Here is a 22795-nt window from a genome sequence, read left to right on the forward strand (position 1 = left end):
GTAAAGCAACTGAAAACTAAATTAATGGATTCAAGGAATACATATAAGATTAAAACAACAATAAACTAAAAGAAAACAGAATTGAGCATGTGTTAAATATACAAAAGAAGGAATTTCTAAGCTTAAAGGAATCAGACTCACAAAAGAAAAAGGTGCGCACATTCCTTCTCCCCAGCTGGCTGAGCATTGCACAACTCTAATTTTTTCTTTTATCCGTACAAGAGGTGGGGTGCAGGCCAGAGGTGCAGGGTGGGTTGTGTGAGAGGATTCACTAGAGACAGAGTGGGAAGCGGAAAAGGAGGATTTACTGAAATACACTGCAGAGGGGAACACTGGGGGAGACAGAAGAAGTCTGCTGCACCATGTAGGTTAACTCCCTGGCTGGGGATCCGATAGCTTCTCAGCGCTGAGACTTAACGCCTTGTGCCACCAGGGCGGCCCCTGCACAACTCTAAATTAATAGGCCAGCCACACAACCACCACAAGGACACACAAGTAAGGAGACTTGCAACAGATCCTAGGTTTAGTGTTAAAAGAGTGCTCAGAGGGCCTCCCCGGTGGCGCAGCGGTTGCGCGCTGGGTTGCGAAGCTGCCCGCGGCCTCTGCGGCGCCGGTTCGATCCCCGGCTGCTCCCCGGCCACCAGAGGAGGGTCCCACATGGCGCGCAGACCTCTCCTGCCTCCTGCTGCTCCCCTCAGCAGTGTACTTCGGTCCTTCTGCCTGCTCTGCTCTCCGCTCTGGCTCTGGTGAATTCTCTCACCCTCCCACGCTTCTGACTGTACCCAGTGCATGTATAAACAAAAACAAACAAATAAAGAAAGAAAGAAAGAAAAAACATGCCTCTATATATATATAAAAAAAAAAAAAAAAAAGAGTGCTCAGAGGCAACTGCTTTGTCTCCTCTCATTACACCTCTCTTTTCCCTAAGTGCAGTAAATTCTCAGCCCCAGGGTAAAGGAACAAGTTGTCTAGCCACTGGATACCCTGATTTTCTTCACTCCCTTTAGTTTCCTGAGCTGTCCCCAGTAACTGTCACCAGAGGGGACTCCAGAGGGCTCTGCATGTGTTCACATAGTGGCTTGGCCACCTTCTAACTATAACACCTAAGACAAGTTCCTTCACCATTCTGAGCTTCAGGGTCTTCTTGGCTAATCGGCTTAGGAATGCTGGAACAATCATTACATTTGAAAATGAAGGCGAAAACCTCTCAGAGAGAGACTGGATTGTAATAGTCAGTAAAAGCTACTTATCATTATTATTCACTGCCTAGTCTCACTTGCAACCTGTAGTATTTATTGTCAATAACCCAATATATTCTGTTTCTTTTGCTTGCGTTTTTGCTTCTTCCATACTGTCAAATGCTATTATTTTTTAATGATTTTATTGAGGCAATACCTGTTTATTGTTTTAAGTCACCCTTTGTGAAGTATGAGAAGACAAATTTCCTTACCCTTCCTCCACCCGAGACCTCAGCGTTAGCTACTGCTAACAATTTAGTGCACAATTTAGTGCCTTTATTTTTATCTACAAATATCCAAACATCAAATATATATTCTATATATTTGTTTTTCTGTAAGAGGAGGTAGTACCACATATTTTCCCATAATTTTTTCTTGCTTTCCATTTTATGCTAAAAATTTTATATTAGGGATCTCCATTTCATTCTAATATGTAAAAAGTATAGTGTTGTCACCCCCATCTTTATAACATGAAAAGTGAACAAACTAAAAATCAGTGACATTACTTGGAACTGTCAAAGAAATGAGGTCACTGGACAAACCATCACTCAAAAATCTGGAGAGAAAGATGACTCCACAGAGTCACAGCTGGGATCAACCTTCCTTGAGCAGAAGCCACTGCAGCCATAAACTCGTGGGAGCACATCCCTGGTAACTTGGATGTGTTGCTATAGGTTGGGTGTCAATGACAGAGCCTGACAGAGCAATAGTCTTATGGGTTTCACTTCCAGAAACTTCTGCAGGTTCTTACAGTGCAGAGCTGGAAAAGATCCTTTGTGTCTTTGGCAGAGGGAAGAAAAGAAACTTTTTTTAATATCCTGAGCATTCTCCTAACAAAGACCTATTCTCCTAGACAGAAAACCAGAGCATGACTCAGCTAAGAAGGGGAATAGCTAAGAAAAATTTGTGAAGATCATAGCCAGCAACATAAGTAAACTAAGGAAATGAAATTGTTTCATAATCTTCTAGAACAGCCCCTTTCCAGACTCTTATCACCACACTGAGAAGGTTCTAGTATAATAACAGTGGATTACAACTGAAATAGCTTCAAGCAACAGATTCTATTTGAAGGAGTCTCTAGGAAATCTAAAGACTACAGGGGAGATAAAAACAAGGAAGCCAGAGGAATTTGAAGACTGTTGTAACTATAGCAATAGGAAACATTAAACAAAACCCAACTTATAGCCTAGTTCAGTTCCTATTACCTGATCCAACTTTCAACAAAAAATTGCAAGGCATGATAAAATGCAAGAAAAATACAATCTGAAGTGATAAAACAAGCAGTAAAAACAAATTTATATTTAAAAATCAGATTTTTGGAATACCAGACAGAATTTTTTTAATTTTATTGAAGTAATTTTGTTTAAAACATCATTTAAGTTTCAGGTGTACAGCATTATACCTTGACAATTGTATACATTAAATTATGGTCCCCAAACCAAAATTCTAGTTTCTATCGATCACCATATGATTGATCTCCTTTACCCAACTTATCCACCCCTCTCTCCTTCTGCCCTCTGTTAGCCACCATTTTGTTCTTATAATCCAATAATTTGGTTTGGTTTGGTTTGGTTTTCAGCTTTTTTTTAATCTTCCACATCTGGGTGAAATCATATTTACCTTTTTTGTCTGACTCATTTCAGTTAGCATAATGTTCTCTAGTTCCAGTTATATTGTAAATGGCAAAATTTCATCTTTTAATAGCTGAGTAGTACTCCATTGTATATACACACCTCATATTCCCTATCAATGCATTCATCACTGGGCACTTAAGTTATTTCCATATCTTGGCTATTAAAATAATACTGCTATGATCATAGAGACAATTACCTCTCTTTGAATTCATGTTTTTGTATTCTTCAGGTAAATACCCAGAAGCAGAACAGCTAGATAATTTGGTATTTCTATTCTTAATTTTCTGAGGAATCATTGCACTGAATTCCATGATGCTGGACCAGTTCACAATCCCTTTTTCCACATTTCCAACACTTACTATTTCTTCACATATGTATTTTTAAATAAATGCAATTGATAAGAGTTCTAATGGAAAAAGTAAACAGCATGAAAGAGCAGATGGATAAAGTAAGCAGAGAGATGGAAACTCTAAGAAAGAATCAAAAGGAAATGCCAGAAATCAAAGACATTGTAACAGAAATGAAGGATGCCTTTGAGGAGGTCATCAGTGGACTAGAAAATGCTGAGGAATGAATCAGTGAAATTGAAGAAATATCAATAGAAACTACCTAAATTGAAAAGTAAAAGAAAGAAATAATTTTTAAAACACAATAGAATATCCAAGAACCATGGTACAATTTCAAGACATGGAACAAATGTACATTTGGAATGCCAGATGAAAAGGAACAAAAAGAATGAACCAGAAAAAAATTTGTAAATAATAATGGCCAAAAATTCTCTAAAATTAATGATAGACACAAAAGAAGACTCAGGGCACACAGAGAACACCAAGCAGGATAAGTACCTCAAAATCTGCGATAAGCACGTTATATTCAAAGTGCAGAAAATGAAAGACAATGAGGAAATCTCAAAAGAAGCAAGGAGGGTAGGGAATTACACCCTTCCATAGACGAACAAGTAAGAAACTCACCATAGACTTCTCACAGAAATCATGCACACAAGGAGAGTAGGATGAAGTATCTAATCTGTGGAAATAAAAGTACTCCCCATTTCGGGGGACTGGGTAGTAGACGGAAATAGAAAGGGCTGATGGCAATGCAAATCAAAACTACCATGAGATACCATCTTACACCAGTGAGAATGGCACATATTAAAAAAACTAGCAACAGCAAATGTTGGCAAGGTTGTGGAGAAAAAGGAACTCTTCTACACTGTTGGTGGGAGTGCAAACTGGTCCAACCACTATGGAGAGCTGTGTGGAGATTTCTGGACCTACTAAACATAGAGCTTCCATATGATCCAGCATTCCACTCCTAGGTATTTACCCAAAGGACACAGAAACATCAATTCAAAAGAACACCTGCACCCCTATGTTTATAGCAGCACTATTTACAATAGCTAAGCTTTGGAAACAGCCCAAATGCCCAAAAATAGATGACTGGATCAAGAAGATGTGGTACATATATACCATGGAATATTACTCAGCATTCAAAAAAGAGAAACACATGCAATTTGCAGCAACATGGATGGCGCTGGAAGGGATCATGCTCAGCGAAATAAGCCAAAAAGAAAAAGAAAAATACCGGATGGTCTCCCTCATAGCAGGAATCTAGAAAACTTAAATAAGGGACCAGGAAAATGAATAACTATAAGAAAGTGAAAATCAAAATCAACAAAAAACTATGACAAGAGACACTTTTTAGGGGGTGGGGGGCGGGAGGGGAGGGATTGGGGTCAGAATGGGGGGTTTGCAATTGTATGGGGGAATATAAAAATAAAATTTATTATTTAAAAAAAAAAAGAAAGAAAGAAAGGGCTGATGACTACCAGGAGAACCAAAACAGTGGGGGAAAGTAGAATCTATTTATGGCTTTTCTGAGTAGGCAAAGAAAATGAGAAGCCGCAGCCAGTTACTAAATCCCTGGCTCTCCTCCCCAGCACAAGCCCCTTCCTTGGGCCTCCTCCTTCAGTGGGCTGTGCTTCCTGCCCAGAGTCTCCATGTTTTCTGAGGAAGTAGTTTACATAGGAGAGCACCAACACTTTACAAAAAATAGTCAGAGCAAGAACAATGTTTAACATACTTCACTAAGTCCCTTATGAAGAAATTAAGTAAATATGAAAGACAGGAATGATGGTAAATGACCTAAGAATGATTGTCTTGAACTTGAACCTGCTAGAGGGACTCCAGTGACTGTCCACAAAGACAGAATAAAAGACCCCAATAGACAACTACGGTTCACCATGTCTAGTTTCCTCCATTTCCAGGCATCATGGGGATTATGATCCACCCCCTTGAAAGCTGGCAGGGCCTTAAGCCTTGTTATGGTTGATTAAATATCAGCATGTAAAAGTGGAATTGTTTCTCCGTCTTTCCTTTGCCCAGTTTTGACAATTGAAGATGTCACAGATAGTGTGCCCTGGGGCTCTGAATGAAGAGAAATGGCACAGATCCTCCTGCCCACTCAGTATGGAAATGCAGCATGAGCAAGAGATAAAACTTCGTTGTTTACAGCTACAGGGAATTTTTTACATATTCTGAATATTTAAAAATAAATCAGCAGCCTCTGAGAATATTTATCCAATAGAAGCACTCCTATGTTCACCAGTGATTTAAATTAACATACAACTTATGAGGTCATTTTACAGCTTAAGTTAGCAAATTAAATTTTCCCCAACCAACATATTTCATAACTTAAATGAACAAATACAATTTCCTATAACAAACCTGCTGGCCTCTCTTCTTGTTGACTGCTAGTGACATAAGGAGGAGCCTGTCACTGACTAACCTGTGCAAACTTCTTTACTTCTCATTCTTGAGGGGAGCTGAAATCAGCCTCTCCCTCTCTTGGTGAGGAAGACAATCACAACACAGTAGTAAAAGCCCACAAGCTTCATATAAAATATCATCAGAGTTTATTATCTGCTGCAACTTAAGTCAGTCTATGAAAACAAGGCCTTAATGCGTAATTGTCACAACATGATGGTCATTATTTAAAAGAACTCCAATACGTAAGAAAGACAAAAATAAGAACATTAAATTGTAAACAGTTGTTGCCTTTGAAAGTGAACAATCCTATTGTTCTTACTTCTCCTTTGCTGTATTTCCAAATTTTTATAGTATCATTTTTATAATGGTGAAATATATACATATAATAGGCTCAATTATAAAGTAGATGTATCACTAAAAACTCTATTTTTCCATTCCATTTATATCACCAATTTAAAGATGGTAATCCCATGAAGGATTGACAAGATCCTTGTGCTATAGAAACAAAGGGAAGATTGAGAAGCAGGAAAATCCAATTGGACACACAAGAATTCTATAGTTTTCAAATTTTCTTTTTTTTTAACTTTTTACTGAAGCAACAATGCATTAGAACATTATATAAGTTTAAGGCATGTATCATTACAAATCAACATCTGCATATACTACATTTATTTCACCTCTAAAAGTCCAGTTTCGTCCTTCACCTTATAGTTGATCCCTTTTTTTATGTATTATTTTATATAATTCTTATATCATTTTTCATTTTTGCATAATGTATGCATTTTTATTTTGGTTATATTCCCCATACAATTCCCACTCCCTTTTTCTGATCCTAATCCCTCTTCTCCTCCCCCACCCCCCACTGTAATGTGTCTCTGGTTTATAGTTGCTTGTTGATTTTGATTTTTACTGTATTGCAATTAGTCTTTTTCCTGGTCCCTTATTTAGGTTTTCTAAATTCCTGCTATGAGATCTCTTTTACCCGACTTATAAACCCCTTCCCTTCTGATAACCACAAATGGTCTTGTAGCCTAAAGATTTATCTTTGCTTTAATTTAGTTCACTCATTTTGTTTCTATATGGACCACATATGAATGAAATCATGGGTATTTGTCTTTCTTCTGACTTATTTCACTAAGCACAATACTCTCTAGGTCCATCTGTATTGTTGCAAATGGCAGGAATTCATCTTTCTTTCATAGCTGAGTTTCATAAAAGAAATCATGAGTAACTTATTACAATTCTTATTCCTATGTAACACCCAAATGTTTGAGACAATGAGTCAGCAGTGGGGAGCAGGGATCTACAGGTTGAGCAGAATTTCCAGACAATCCTACCCAGAGGTCTGCACACTACACTTTAAGGATATGCCCTAGAGATAATAGAAGGGTTTGATCCATTGGAGAGGCTGAAGAATGAACCTTAGAATCTTCTGGGCATTTTGTTTTTTGTTTTTTTTTTTTTTGGTTTTTTTTTTTTTAAAGATTTATTTACTTATTTTATATAAGCACTGAGTACAGTCAGAAGCGCGGGAGGGTGAGAGAATTCACCAGAGCCAGAGCGGGGAACAGAGCAGGCAGAAGGACCGAAGTACACTGCTGAGGGGAGCAGCGGGCAGCAGGAGAGGTCTGCACGCCATGTGGGACCCTCGCTGGTGGCCGGGGATCGAACTGGCATTTAGGAGGCCGCGGGCAGCTTGGCAACCCAGCGCTCAAGCACTGCGCCACCAGGAGAGGCCCTCTGGGCATTTTTTTTTTTTTCAATAGTAATGTTCAAAAACACTAACGGCTCAGAATCTCTGGGCAACTATAGATTTAGAAAGCGCATGGGTGAGTCTGATGCACAGCAGATTGCCCTTATGACTGAATAGAAAAGGTTTACACCTTTCAAGTGACACCACAGAGGTGACCGCCTGCTCTGTCCATGCCTGGCTGCTCACTCAAGCTGTCAATCACCAAGACTGGTGACTGGGCAGAAAACAATTTGGCTGAAAGCTAGCTAGTCAGAATGGAAGTTTTAAATCCTTCAAACAGTAGGCAAAGCTAAAAGCCTGGCCAAAGCAGCATAGGAGACATAATTGACTTTAAATTAATTCAAAACTGTAAGAAAAGAACTCCAAACCCTGAAAAATTCTAGAAGATTTTCTTTTGCAATTTATTTGCTGATTGAGTTTCATTGTTGTTGATTTCCTTTTATAAGAGCAATCCATTCCTAAGAAAGAAATGTGAAAATACATAAGCAAAAAAAGAAAAAGATAAGGAATAATTCCACCCCCTCAGAGACAACCATAAAGCATCTTAGAATGTGTCCTTCTAGACCTTCTTAAGCATCCATTTTTGCCTAGTAGATTCTTCCAAATAATCCCATTAGGCATTTGCAGTGATCCAAATTGCCCCAGTTAGAGCACTGAAGAGAAAATAAATGGCTAAAATTAACTTTAAATACAAAAGAAAAAAACTGTAAGAAAAAATGAAATTCTAAAAAAGCTATCAAAAATTCTCAAGAGAACACAAATTGTTACAAAACCACTTTAATTATGTTCAAATATTACACAAAATTACAAAAAAAAAAATGACATATTTGAGCAACTTGACTAATTCAGCCAAATTACTTTCTGTCCAGGGATAAGCTCCCACCATCAGGGTCCCTCTTATGGGACTAAAATGCCCATTCTTGCCTCTACAAGATTATTCCTGCCATCCTCCCCTCCCAAGTGATTGCCCTGCCTCCTCTTCCGTTTAACCCACTCCTTTCCATCCTTTAAGGCTCAGTGTAAATCCGTCCCTTCCCCTTCCAGGATGCCTCCACCAGGTTGCCTCCACTACACGCCACTATATATTTTCTGAACCCCTCAACATGGATTATATCTTTGCCTTCGCCCTCAGTCAATCCCTGTCCTGTATCCCTCAAAGTCCCCTGTGCATTAATCTCAGATCTCCACCAATATGTCCAACTCCCCTTTTCAAACAGAGTCCAGCTTATTCTCTTTTGTGTCTCTTGCAGCATGAAACAGGTACTAGGCACACAATGAGCAAATGATAAATATTGAATGAAGTAGAGGGGAGCTTGTAGGTGGAAATTAAAAAAGAGAGAGAGACATTTTATTCATCAGTAACACTCAGTGGGATGGTTCTCACAATGGGAGGCCCACAGTGGAAGCTTCGATGGGTTTAAAGAAGTAGATCTAATGGAGGGGAGAAAAGGGGGAAGCACTAGGATTCCAAAAGGCAGGCGGAAACACAGGACCACACCTGCAGTGTGGATGCAGGAGAGGAACAAAGCAGTTGCCTAGTAGGAGGGTCTCCTAGGCTGAATGCTCAGACAAAGGTTTTTCCCCAAACAATCCACTGCACTTGCCAGGGTCAGACAGGACAGTGAGGGGACACAGACAATTTGTCAGTGTCCTGCAAGAGGGAAGCTCAGCACTGGCCCAATCCTCAGCAGGCCACGAAAGCCACATTGATGAAGACAGGGAACCCGCAAGGCAGGAGGCTGCCACGTGCCCACCGACAAGGGAGAGCAGGCTATGAAGTCCAAGTAATGGAGCCTCAAGAAGTGACGCCGACAGCCTAGAGTCCCCGATAGAAGAGGACAAGAAAGTCAAAGCAGCATCTGCTCCAGACTTTGGGGAAGGAGATGTCTCTATTCCACAGGATAAATACAATTGCATGGCTTAGGAAAATAGAATTTAAAGACATTAAATTCTCATCACAAAATACCTAGTCTCCCACTGAGGAAGAAGAAGCGCTGCTACCTGAGAAACACAAAGGGGTCACCAGGTGGCCCTCCAGAGCTCAGGAGGTGGGTGACCCTAGGGGGTGACACCTGAGACAGTTCATCTGGGAGGCCAGAGCGCAGGATGATATGGGACCTGCCAAAAAAATCAGGATGGTCAAGCTAGCTTCTTAAAGAAATAGCTAAAAATGGTAGTCACAGAAATTCTGTACAGGAATTGCAGAGTACTTGTTCAGAAGAAATTCCTTACTAAGTCCCTTGGGATAGAAGTTGTGGGCTGTAGCAATTTGCTGAAAATCAAGTCAGAGAAAGTTAATTCTCCAAAACACAAATTGTTGAAGGTGTCATTCACTGACTGAATGGCCAACTTGCCAAAAGCTGGCAGATGAACACTGTGAAGCTGGCCCTCCCCAGGGTGCTGTGGCCACTTCACCGTATGTTGCCAAATGAAGTGTTTGCAGCTTTTCTGTGCTATGGTTGCAGGAGCTCCCAGGATGAGACTAACTTGTGCACAGGCATCTCGGGTGCCAGGCAGTCCTCCTGTGTCCATGGACAAGATTTAATCTTCAGGCTTGTTTTCAATCATCCCCCACCACCACCCCCGCTTTTCTCCATATTATTTAAATCAAAGAGGTGTTAAGAAACTACATCAAATGAATATTTTAAGTATGGTTCACATTGCAGCTAGCTGCTTGCCAGAACTGTTTAATACTCTAGACATAAAAGGTGACTTTGCACTTTTACTATTTTACACAGTTTCAGGTTTTCTCTGCTTTGTCGGCTGTGCCATCAGCCTGCCACACAGAAGTGGGTGCTATGTAGCTGTAGACAGAGAGTGCACACAGGCTGATGCAGGCATCCATGCGAAAAACAAAGGAGACAGTTTACCCCAAAAGGTAAGCCACCCCACTTGCATATGACTTGTAGTTCACCACACTCAATTTGAGTCTCTAGATGTGAAAAACAGACAACCCACCTTACCAGGACACCACAGTGAAACCACTGTCCCTCTACAAGATGAGAACTTGCTTACATCAGAAGCGGTTTTTGGTGAATTAGCATGTATCCAAAGGGTGCCAAAACTGTCTTGCGATCTAGAGATATTTCTTGGTTGCCAATTAAATAATGGAGTAGAAATTAAGAGAATAGAAGAGAAAGCAGGTGACATTGTGGGCAGAGTCCACAGAAATAATGATGTGAGCAATGTTCTTGAGAAGTAGAGTTCTACATCCAGGGATTTGTGGGCAGGAGAGAGTGGGATCCTTAATATGCAGATGTAGGATCACCAAGCCTGAGAAATCATAGGAACCTGCAGATGTCCCAGAAAAGTCTCTGGCTTGTCATGTGTCGAAGAAGTAGAATTCAGTCAGGTTCAACTTTCTAAGAGGGAGGCTACCCAAGTAATAACTGGGCTGGACAACTCGAGAAGAGACAAGGTTAGCCCACTTACATACTTTAAGAGCAAAAAGATGGACTATGAAAGGAAAAGCCCATTGTTTAGAGATGCTATAAGTGATAAGCAGGACTGTGCACACCTACTCTTCCTCTCATCTTCCTTCTCTGGGAAAAAGGTCATCAGTCTTGAAATGTGATTATCAAAAAATGAAAGGCAAGATGGGAGACAGGCAGATTAATGGTGCCCCAAAGATACCCACACCCTCAAACCCCAATCTCCAGCATCTCTGAGTTTACCTTATGCCAAAAAGGAGACCAGGATCCCACAAATGCAGGCGTCTTAGAAACCAGAACAGCCCTCAGCTGAAGGCCAACCAAGAATGGGGATATCAGTCCTACAACCACATGGATCTAAACTCTGTCAGCAACCCGTATAAGGAAATGAATCCTCCCCTAAGCCTCCAGCCAGGAAAACAACCTTCAGATACTTTGATTTTAGTTGACTTCTGACTGATACACCTGGAAAACATATATCTTTGTTTATCAGACTGCTAAATTGTGATAATATGTTACAGCAACAGGGGAAAAATAAAAATGAATATGCAAATGTGAAAAATTGAACAATACCTTTAAATGAGTTTGCATCTCTGGGTCCAGATTAAATAAGTATAGAGGGTATAAGAAAAAAAATTATATAATATATATATATTTCCAAAATCAAGTTGTACATCTTATTTTTTGTATTTTTTTTATTTTGTTACATCATTGTTCATTTTTAAACAATATTTGCTTCCTCCCCACCCCCTCAGGTGTAGTCCCCATAAGAGTTTCCTTCACCAATGCACCATCACCTCAGTCCCCTGCTCCTGCCTCCCTCCCTCTGATCCCTCTCCCTCCTCCTCCCCTGCAGGATGTCTCTGGTTTATAATTGTCCGTTTTTTATTTGTTGTGTTTTGTACTGTTATTATTTTTTTACACTGATGTCTTGTTTGGTTCCCCTATATTCCTGATATAAGTGAAACTCTCCGATATTTTTTCTTTTTCCTTCTGGCTTATTTCACTGAGCATATTTGCTGTGAATGACATGAGTTTATCATTTTTTTTTTTATACAAGCACTGGGTAGTCAGAAGCGCTGGAGGGTGAGAGAATTCACCAGAGCCAGAGCGGGGAGCAGAGCAGGCAGAGGGACCGAAGTACACTGCTGAGGGGAGCAGCGGGCAGCAGGAGAGGTCTGCGCGCCATGTGGGACCCTCGCCCAGTGGCCAGGAATCGAACCGGCGCTGCAGAGGCTGCAGGCAGCTTTGCAACCCAGCGCTCAACCACTGCGCCACCGGGGAGGCCCAGTTTATCTTTTTTGATTGCTGAATAATATTCCATTTGCTTTATTCTGTTCTTCTTGATCATTCCTCTGATGATTTTGGCTTTAGGACTTCTTGTAGAATTTTTTGGAGTAGGGGTTTAGTTGTAATGAATTTCTGGAGTTTCTGTTTGTCTGAGAAGTCTGAGAAGGTCCGTATCTTTCCTTCGTAGAGGAAGGAGAGCTTTGCAGGGTAAAGTATTCTTGGTTGGCATTTGCTGTCTTGAAGTTTACTGGATATGTTGCTCCATTCTCTTCTAGCCCTCAGTGTTTCTTCGGAGAAGTCTGAGGTTAACCTGATTGATTTTCCCTTATAAGTTATCTGTTTCTTCCCCCTTGCCAGTTTCATTATTTTTTCTTTGTCTTGGACTCTTGCAAGCTTTACTATTATGTGTTTTGCTGCATTTTTCTTTTCATTGTGGTAATTGGGTGTTCTTCTTGCTTCTTGTATGTCTATATTCATCTCCTTTTTCATGCTTGGGAAGTTTTCTTCAACTATCTCCTTGAATAATTTCTAAGATCTTTTGTCTCTCTCTCCTCACCTTCTGGAATGCCTATAACTCATATATTTCCTCTCTTCATGGAGTCTGATAATTGTCTAAGGGTATTCTCATTCTTCTCTCTCTTTTTCTCTTTTTTATTCTTTCTATTTCTGTATCTTCAAGAGTACTGATCCATTCTTCCATTTCCTTGGTTCTGTTTTCAATGCTTTTCCAAGAGCTCTTGGTCTCCTCCAGTAATCTTTGGTCTCTTCCTTTTCTTTTATTTCCTTTCTTAAGGTCTCAGTTTCGTTCTTCAGTTGATTGATTATTTGTCTCATCTCATAATACTTTTTAATCATAATGATTCTAAATTGTCTATCTGACAGGCAGAGAAGTTCTTCCATGTCATCGTTGAGCTCTGGTGACTGATTTTCTTTTTGTAGTGTGTCCTTCTTCTGTGGGCTTGCTTGGTTATTTGTATTTTTCCTTCTCCCTGCTGTTTACTTTCTAATTTGTTCTATGCATTGGGACATTGTGCCACTAGTGTTGGCAGGCATCTCTTTGGATTGCTCCTTTAGGGGTGTCAAGAACTGTTTACCAGACTGAGAGCAGCACTGGGAGGTCAAAACTCCACCAGGGTGTTTATGCTCTGGCTATGTTGCTGGGCAAGGTCTCTTACAGTTCCCCCCCCCCTCCATATTTACTCAGTTCCAGCCAGGAATCAGTTAGTTGGTGATTTTGCTCTGGTCACTAGGCGGCGCTAGAGACCTGTACTTGCCAGCCTGTGCTTTTCCCCTGTTATTCTCTGAGAAACGGAGAGGGAAGCACCTTTCTGGGAGCACCTCAACACAGGGACTATTGCTCACACTGGGTGCTGTGTCTGCCCCGTGTTCACCCAGTGCTGTGCCCACAGCTGTGTGGATCCCGTGCCCTGAATTCTGTGCTCTAGTTCTCAATCTCAGGGTCTCAGATCCAAAATGATGGCTGTCACCCTGTGTAGTGCCCACTATTATGACACGTCCCATGCCCTGAATCCTGTGCCTAGCTCTCAGTTCCAGAATGGAGTCTTACTCCATGCCTTGTTTCCCTTCTTACCCCCTGTCTGCATGGCCCACCCCCTCTCAGAGCCAGAGGGTGCTTTTGAAAACCCCGCCTTCCAACATTAGAAAGTTTGTTCTGATCACTAAGTGGTGCCAGATCTCTTTCCTAGTATCCTTCCAGAGCTGGGCTTTTTCCCGGTGGGTCTCCAGGGAACTGAGTTGGGGTGGTGTGGAATGGCTCAATGGCGTGGGATGCTGTGTCTGCCCCTGTGCTGCACGTCGTGGGGATCCCACACCCTGAATTTCAAGCCCTGGATCTCAGTTCTGAAGCCCTCATATCTGGGACACGGCAGTAGCCCAGTTCAGTGTCCACGGAAATGGCGCCTTTTGCACCCTGCTCCCGTGCCTGAGAGCCTGGCTTTTGATTACTCAGTGAGGGTCATTCATCTCAGTGACGGTTCCCACGTGTCTCCCCACGAACCTAGGTCGCGGGCGCAGGGACCTGGGCAGCTGTGATCCATGTATGCTTTTCCAGTATGCGCTTGTCCACACAAGCGTACTGGCTGGCCTTGGGCTATTTGTTGTTCTCCGTGGAGTCCTTATCTTCCTCTAATGGCACCCGGAGCCATTCGCTCACCTCCATGGTGATTCCTGTATGGTGATTCTCGCATGGTTCTCCACAGTTCCCGTTTGTGGGGTGCGGTGCCTGCAATAGTTCCTTTCCACTCACAGTCCGCTTGATCTGTAGTTTGTTCTCGTTGTTGTTGTTGTTGTTGTTGTTGTTGTTGTTGTTGTTGTTGTTTTCTTTCTGTTGGTCAGAGTGTGCTGGCTTTGTGGGTGGGGGAGAGTAGCAGGGTTGAACTGAGCTTTTATCGCTTTTCATCCTCTTTTATGGCAACTTTCCTCTTCGGGCAGATTGCCGGAGTTGCTCGTTTATCTTCTGTGTCCTGGTTGTCCCAGGAATCTGCCGCTTTTTCTCCCTATTAACTTTTTTTCTATGGGAGGACTTCCTCGCAGCATTTCCCTGCTGCAATGTTGATCTGTTGTCTGGCCCTATACCTTAATTACTTTCTTGAGCAAAGTCACATATAAGTAACTCCTGCACCTAGATACTGAACATTCCAAAGAAGTACAGCTTTTCATAGTGTTTTAGATTCTTCTCATTATGTCCCAATGGAGGCCAAAGAACACTGGTATTTCTCTCATACAAGTGACACAACACAGAAGTGAGATATCTATGTATTTTGCTTATGTTCTTGATAAAACTCACATATAAGTAACTCTGCCCTAATTTCTGTTTTGGGATCCCATCCTGAGCCAAAACATGCTTTCTTTTCTGGAAGTAAAGGCATGCACAAGGGATTCATAATGGAAAATTTGAGGCTGTCATTTATTCATAGCATCACTGGGCATAAGGCCATAATTTGATTTAGTGCAAAGGTCTGCCTGAGATACAGGTAATAAATGTCATCCTCATGGTCAGGCAGTAACAGCTGATCCACAGAAGTGCTCCCTTTTCTCTCAGAATCCAGAGGTCAAAATCAGATCTTCAGTGGATTCCCAACTTCCATGGTTAGGAGGGAGAGATCCTGAGGGTTTTACAATCTACCATTATCTTGGGGGAGGGTGGTACTATGCCCTCAGAGACTAGATTTCCTGGCCTGCAGACTTACTGTCTACTGATGAAAATGACCAGGGAGTAGTGACAAGCTGGGCAGAGCAAGGTGTGGGAAGAGGAGGAAGAAGACCTGTGGACATTGTTTCAGGACAAATTCCTATGAAAGCCGGAATTGAGACATTTGGTCCTTGATTCTCAGAACCTTCACTCCTCTGCCTCTCACCCGACCAAGTCAGGCAGTCAGTACCCAAGGATGAATGAGGCCGAGGGCCACTGTGGTGTTCACAGCCTCCTTCCTCCTCAGCCAACCTCATACTCTGCTTTACCACTGCTTCTCCAGAAGACCTGAATCTGTACCCCTTAACTGATCTCCAGGCTGCAAGCTGATGGTGCCCTGCCCACCAGGTGTGTGACTGACCCTGCCCCTCCTCGCCTCCTGGGACTCTCAGGCTTCCCAGCTACTGGACTCATCCCCACGTGTCTTGGAAGCCTGTGTCCTGCAAGGCACACTACAGTCTTCTGCAAAGAGAAACCAGAAAGTAAGAGTTAAGATCTTGCTTCTGAGGTCCTCCCATCTGGGTCAAACTTGAGAGTGGACCCAGCTCCCCAGGCATATGGAGGACCAAAGAAAAAGAAAAGGTCTTCTATGTGCCGCACAGAGAACCAGCAACCAAGACAGAGTAATGTCAAGGCATAGTAAAGCTCACACACCCCAAAATTCCTCCCTTACTTGCTCATTGATGCCTGAAATTACTTCAACAGAAAACAACATGCTTTATTCCACAATTAGAAATAAGCCTTTAAACGTAGATTTCTCTGGTTGAGAAAACACAATGATTACGCTCATACTGAAATATAAATCAATGATTCTCAAGGGAACGGAGGAGAGTATCACAATCTCCTAGGATGGAGGATTTAGGACACGTGCAATTCTTAAGCAGCATATTCAATAGTGTGATCTAGGTCTAGACCTCCAGGAAGGCAGCTGGGTCACGATCCTCCACAGTAGTATATATTAAAATGTTAAACCTGAATACCCTTTGACCCAACTGTTCCCCTCCAGAGTTGCACATTGCATATGTGCAGAAAAAGTTATGTACCAGAATGTTCCCTGAATCACAGTTTATAACAGTAAAAAAATCAATTTACATGCCATTAATAGGGAACTGGCTTAATAACCTGTGGTATTTCTATACTGTGGGAAAGGAAGTAAAGATACCTGCACCAATATGGAAAGACCTTCAAAACAATTTATAAGTAGGCAAGCTGCAAAACAATGTACAAAGAGTAATAACATTTATAGAGAAAGAAAGCTAACTTCTACAGGTAGTTGTATCAATATAGAAATACGTAAGGGTAAATCTGGAAAAAGGTGTAATGGAAATGAGGTAGGCATAGTTACCACTCAGGGGTCTTGGAACTGGAGGTGGCATTTAAGAGGGACTTTAACTTTACCTGAATTTTATTTGCAATGATAATTTATTCATGAAATACTTTCATAATTAAAGATATATTTAGTCGTAATACATTAACTTATATTTGGAAAAAGATCTATAATCATAATACAAACTACAATATTAAAGCTAGGCAGATCTTTCAGGCAATGGGTCATGGGCTAAAATAAATTGGCCAACCCTGAAATGATAGCAATGTAATAAGAGTACGTTGAAATTATTAATTATTCATCTTTTGCCTTCCTGACTATATAATCTTCATCTTAGTCAAATGCATTCATTCATTCGAGACTCACATTTGTTACAAAAAGAAAGCAAAAGAAAAGAATGAGGAAATTAATAGTCTGCCTCTGGCATGCAAAACATGATTTTGTAGGAAGGCAATGGTTTGAAAGATGGGATACGTCAGAGAGTGAAGGGTTTCTAATTCTTTTTGTTCTCACTTACTATATCAAGAGTGAAGACTAGAGGGTCCATCACATGGAGTCCCACACAGACAAGAGAAGATCACCCTGTACAAGAGAGTCAGATTTCACTGCTGTGAGGGAGAAAAAGCAAAATTAAATTGCACCCCTTCCCACCTGAAGATTGTAAGAAGGAGCTAAGAAAAGTTGGAGGGTTTCCCCAACTTCTTCCAGGTTAGGGTGCTCAGCTAACGTGGAGAGCCCTGGATATATAAGGGGTTCTATGTGGCTCATCAAGTGGAGCTGTGGAAGAAAAAAAACAGGCAATGCTGTCCCACACCAGCCAGAGCTCAGAAGCCAGAGATTGCCCTGCCCGAGCCCCTGCCCTTCCTGGTCCCCAGGATGAAGTCCCTCCATGCTCACCCCACTCCAGAGTGACATTGGAAGGAAGCCAGGAAGGAAGCAGGAAGCCAGAGAAACCTAAGATGCTGGCAGTTGTGGTCAACGAGACAGGGCAAAGAGACCAGAGATCACAAGTGACGTGGAGGAATCCTGGCAGGATTGTAAAATGGTACAACTGCTGTTAAAATAATTTCTGTTATCAAACTTAAAGTTACTGTATGATGCAACAATTCCACTCTTAGGCATATACCCCAAAGACCATACGTCCACAGGAAAACTTACACAAAGATATTCTTAGCTGCATTATTCATAATAAACAAAAAACAGAAATCACTGAAGGATCCATCAACTAGTAAATTTATTAATAAAATACAGTCTGTCCATACAATGTAATATTATTCAATCACAAAAAGAGATGAAATACTGACACAGGTTACCACCTGGATGAACCATGAAAACATTATGTTAAGTGAAAGAAGCCAGACAAACAAAGCCATAGTTCCATACCTATGAAATGTGAAAATAGGCAAATCTACAGAGACGGCAAGTAGATCTGTGATCACCTAAAGCTTTGGGCAAGTCTTAGAGATGGAATGACTGCTGATGAGCACACTCTCCCTTTTGGGGGTAAATGAAAATGTTCTAGAATCAATTGTTGTGTTTTCTCGACTCTATTAATACAGTGTATTGAATCATACACTTTAAATGGGTGTATTATGTCTCGGGTAAGCAGCTGAAAATAGGGAAAAGAAGTATAGGAAAGGAGAAGGAAGAAGTAGATGTTTTTGAGGCTGCTTTTGGAGCAAGCTAGCTGGGACAGACCTTAAATGACATCTGAGAGGCTCTTGGCATTCATGGCTTCCACCCCCACAGTTTGGTTATTCACAGGTCCATGACACAGTAGCATTTGCCATTTCCTGAGTCAAAAGTTGGAACATGGCATCCTTGAGGCTGCCTAGAGGGAGGAAGTTGCTAAACTTGTGCACACAACAGTCAACAGCTGCTCCTCTAAAATGATTATCTGCTATCTTCATTGTAACATGCATAATAATTTTTATGCATGAACACTTGGTTTCTTTGTGGAAAATGACACCCCAAAGATAGCCAAATGCAAGTGCTGTTGAAAGCAATGATGATAACATGAAAAGCTCTGGTTAAAAAGTATATGCTCTATGTTCTTTGGGTAAATACCTAGGAGTGGAATTGCTGGATCCTGTGGAAGCTCTATGTTTAGTAGGTCCAGAAATCTCCACACAGCTCTCCATAGTGGTTGGACCAGTTTGCACTCCCACCAACAGTGCAGGAGAGTTCCTATTTACCCAAAGAACACAGAAACATCAATTCCAAAGAACACCTGCACCCCTATGTTTATAGCAGCACTGTTTACAATAGCTAAGCTTTGGAAACAGCCCAAATGCCCAAAAATAGATGACTGGATCAAGAAGATGTGGTACATATATACCATGGAATATTACTCAGCATTCAAAAAAGATAAACACATGCAATTTGCAGCAACATGGATGACGCTGGAAGGGATCATGCTCAGTGAAATAAGCCAAAAAGAAAAAGAAAAATACCGGATGGTCTCACTCATAGCAGGGATCTAGAAAACTTAAATAAGGGACCAGGAAAATGAATAACTGTAAGAAAGTGAAAATCAAAATCAACAAAAACTATGAACCAGAGACACTTTTTGGGGGGTGGGTGGCGGGAGGGGAGGGATTGGGGTCAGAATGGGGGGATTGCAATTGTATGGGGAATATAAAAATAAAATTTATTAATTAAAAAAAAATAAATAAATAAATAAAAAATAAAAAAAAAAAAAAAAGTATATGCTCTAGCAATAGCCCTCCCTATAAGGAGTGGTAAAGATTTTAAAACATACGTTTCCAAAACAACAAGGATCTGCTTGGATGGGAATAGAGAGCAGAAACTGAGAGGCCAGGGCCACAGAGACCTAACAAAATAAAATTAAAGGAGAAAATCATGATTCTGTGGGTCCCTGCCAAGACCAGAACACTATTCTAGGTCTGTGACACCCATGGGACTCCAGGGGACCCTCCCATCCATACACTTGGCATGCAACCTAAGCTGAGACATGAGACCCAAACATTTGAAAATTCAATATGAATGCAAGAGAGAAACAGGACTTCAAGAGAGCAGAAGAAGAGATGCCACCAGCAGAATACATTAATCACCAGTAGTGCAACCGTGTGGCTGGTGGAGCTGGAGGAGTCCTGGGGCCGGAGGAGGGTTGCAGGGCAGGCTGCAGTCCGCACAGAGAGGAGAGGCTGTTCCAGCAAGACAAATACAGAGGCTTTAACATTAGTCTGCAAATATTTTGCCCTTTGGTACTTTTTCTTTTTATTCCATTGAGTTGTCAAAAGTTTTTAAGAAAATTGTTTTGCTTTACCATTGGTTTACAACAGTATATAAATTCCTGGAGTATCACTGCTCACCTCAACCTGGGCATACGCCTTTCCACACCCACCACCAACGCTCTAGCACCCTTCACACCACCAGACTGACCACCTCTACCTTTGCCTCCTGTCTTCCTTCCCCTGTCCCTATGGTAACCACCATTTCTCAGTCTACGAGTCATTTTTGTTGTGTTCAGTTATTTTGTTTGCTTTGTATTTATATGCCACATAGAAGAGAAACCATCCAGCAATTATTTTTCACTTTCTGACTTATTTTAGCACATCCCCTATGTTTCCATCCATATGTTGCAAATGACTTGAGCTCATCTTTTTTACTAGCTAAGTAGTATTTCATGAGTCTAAATACCACAACACCTTTTTTCTTTATTAAATTTATTTATTTCTTACATCGTTGTTAATTTTTGCACAGTATTTGATTTCTCTCCTCAGGAATAGTCCCCATAGATCTTTCACAACCATAGCACCTATAATCCATCACCATAGTTCTTTGTGATTTTCCTCCCCTGTTTTGACCCTGCTCCATTCCTCCCCGCTGCTGTATGCTTCAGATCTATGCTCACCTTGCAAGTTTTGTTCTTTTTCTTGAAACTTTGTTTGGTTTCTCCATATTCCACAAACAAGTGACAGCATCCAATATTTATCTTTTCCCTTCTGACTTTGGCTAGCATAATCCCTCCCAACTCCATCCATGTTGCCACAAAGGGCATGAGTTATCTTTCTTGATTGCTAAGCAGTATTCCATTGAACTACCACAACTTCTTTATCTAGAGAGCTGTTGATAGGTATTTGGGCTGTTTTCCATATTTTGTTTATTGTGAATAGTGCTGCAGTGAACATGGGGATGCGCAGATATTTCTGAACTGGTGTTTTCATATTCATCAGATAAATACCTGGTATTGCTGGATCTTATGCTACTTCTACTTTCAGTTTTTTAAGGAATCTCCACACCTTTTCCTCTGATGTTTTTAATTGAACTTCTCTTCCCTGTTACAGCTTCAGTTTCTTCTCCTGGACTCTGGAGTTTATTTTAAAGTCTGAACTCCTGAGTCCACTATGAGCCGGTCACCTCTTGATGGGAAGTGGGAAGAGGGGCTTGTATTAATTCTAGCACATGTCCCCAAAAAAGCTCACTGCTGCCTCCCATCATCACGCATCACTCCCCTTCTAAGATAGCTGAGCTAACATCCCTCTGACTTCCCATTGCATGGCCTAAAGTTCCTGGCAACTTGAGTGAACAATTCCTGATACTACCAGTCTTCATGGGATTAATAAAACCATGCCTCACTGCATGATTCCTGCTGGAAAATGCAATGTAAACCAGACGGTGGCTTTGAAAGCACAGCCCTGATATCTTAGTGTTAACTGAATGGTCAACTTCAGAATTCCTGGAAGAAGGTTACTTTGGTGACAAGAAACCTGTGGTTTGCTTTGGCACAGCCTACTGGGGAAACAAGGTGGGAAGTAAAAGCAATCTACTTGCTAGGGCCTTTATAAACTCTTTCAATCTTCACAACAAGCCTGCAAGTTAGATAAAATTATCCATGTTGTACATTATTAGAAATAGATTCAGAGTAATTAAATGGTTTGTGCTAATTCATATTATGAATTTATATTCTGTTGGGTTATAGCTTCAGGTCTGTCTGATTCCCAAAACTATATTCGTTTTATTTTGTTATGATCAAGCTACAACTCATCCGACCTTATCTTTGATATTATCATTACTTATTATAAACCTTTCTGCTGAAGAAATCAATTAAAAAATGGTGATTATTATTATACTACCAGGGATTTTTATTCTGGGCTGAAAGCTATACCAGGAACTCCACTTGCATTATTGTTAAACATCAAAAAAGAAACCTGTCAGGGAGTGACCATTATTCCTGTTTTACTGCCATAGAAACTGAGGATTAATTCATGAGGTTGAGCTAGGTTCTGCTTCTATAGCAAATAAGCCCAAAATCTCAATAGCTTCCCCAAATCAACATTTATTCCTCATTCATGCTCACGTCCAAGAGATTTTACTCTCAAGGAACCAGGTGGATGGAGGCTCTGCCATCTTGTAAATTCACCATCTAGAATGTTGGCTGCTTCATCATCATGTCAGCAAGAGTCAAGCACAGCAAGCACACCTGTTCAGCACAGAAGGACTATAATGCCCACCAAAATGGCAGGAAATCAACCAGGACATGTGCAGGAGCACATAGATATTTAGTGGGCAATAAATGTCACAGCCACAGTCTCAATTAGGTTAATAACATGTGCTAAAACCCCAGCACTGGGACTTGACACTGGTCTATGTCACTGGTGACTCATTGTGGAATCCAGAAAAGCAACTGCTCTAAATCCATCATAATTGCTGTGTGGAGTCAGTCCTACATTCCATTCAATTTAGGGTTTAGTGTCTAAAAGGAATACCCGGGTTGCAGGAGCTATAAATGTCCTTGCTGATGTCAATCATAGACTCATAAGGTCCCACAGACCTCCTGATTTCCCTCAACTCTCCAGCATGATGCTCACTTCTTTGCAGATTTATCCCAGCTTCTGTGGAACTGCATTTATTTCTGGCTTGTGTTGCCTCTGCAAGCAAAAAGTTTTATGCTGCTTGTCTCTTTATTTGTCTGTTTATATATCACCAATTCTACAAAGATTTGCCATAGCATAACAAAAAATGCATAGAAAATAAGTTTTGAAAAGCAAATATGTGAGAAAATCAGGGTTGAGAAAAGTAAAGATGGGAAAAATAAGATGAAGGTATCTAACACAGAGCAGACTGTTGGGTTCTATGCACTTTCTTGGGGCAATTCAAACATGTTTTCCTGAGCTTCT

Source organism: Talpa europaea (assembly GCF_964194135.1).
Source record: "Talpa europaea genome assembly, chromosome: 1".
NCBI classification, from domain to species: Eukaryota; Metazoa; Chordata; class Mammalia; order Eulipotyphla; family Talpidae; genus Talpa; species Talpa europaea.